This window comes from Nicotiana sylvestris, chromosome 6 (assembly GCF_000393655.2).
Source record: "Nicotiana sylvestris chromosome 6, ASM39365v2, whole genome shotgun sequence".
Taxonomy (NCBI): domain Eukaryota; kingdom Viridiplantae; phylum Streptophyta; class Magnoliopsida; order Solanales; family Solanaceae; genus Nicotiana; species Nicotiana sylvestris.
In genome coordinates, this window is record NC_091062.1 from 16,655,400 (window position 1) to 16,656,222 (window position 823).

The following is an 823-nucleotide window of genomic DNA, read 5'->3' on the forward strand; positions in this document are numbered from 1 at the left end:
ATTCTGCCGACCTTAATTCTGACCACCTTGCCTCTGTCCCCCATAGTTGGCCACATAATTCATGTTCTCCTGATATTTTTGGTTATCACCTTCCGCACTCCACGAGAAGACATATGGTTGATTAATGCATAATGTACATAAGCCCTCATTAGTTGCATTAGCTATGTGTACCTGTGCTTCTGGCCTAATTCATCAACCTTTTTGGTGAGAATGCTCATTTGTGTCACTAGAGTGGCCATATTTTCAGCAATGGAGTTAGTTGGGTTTAAATCCACTAAGTGAATCACTTGAGTGATTGGAGCATTTCTTGTCGTCTATCCTGAGTTTTGTGCCATCTTGTCAAGTAGGATCTTGCTTTCTCTGAATGTTTTGCTCAAAAATGCTCTACTTGCTAAAGCATCCACATTGGCCTTCAAGCTATCTGCCAAACCCATATAAAACCTCAGCCCCAACATCTGCTCCGGAATACAATGATGTGGACACGTAACCAACAAACCCTTGAATATCTCCCATATTTCTTGTAATATCTCTGTTGGTTTTTGTATAAAACTCAATATCTCATCAATTTGTTAGGCAGTCTTAAATTGCTTGACTAATTCCTCCCAAGTAGTGATGGAGTTTATGGGGAGTGAATTAAGCCAAGTCTGAGCCGCTCCCGTCACTAAGAAGGGAAACAACAACAGTCGTATTTCTTCTGTTGTCACATTATGTTGCCTTTGTGTGGCACAGATCGACAAGAAATTCTTCAAATGCTGCTGAGGATCTTCAACGTATTACCCTGAGAATAGTCCCTTGTTCTACAACAAATGTAGCATGTTGTTTG

The 823-nt window shown here is 40.7% G+C and overlaps 1 non-coding gene across 1 annotated transcript; it reads left to right on the plus strand.

Moving 5' to 3' along the window:
* The first annotated feature begins 465 nt into the window (after positions 1–465).
* LOC138872320 (small nucleolar RNA R71) lies at positions 466–572 on the plus strand. The gene has a single exon (XR_011400777.1). It is a non-coding gene; the product is annotated as a small nucleolar RNA R71 (small nucleolar RNA).
* The last annotated feature ends 251 nt before the right edge of the window (positions 573–823 follow it).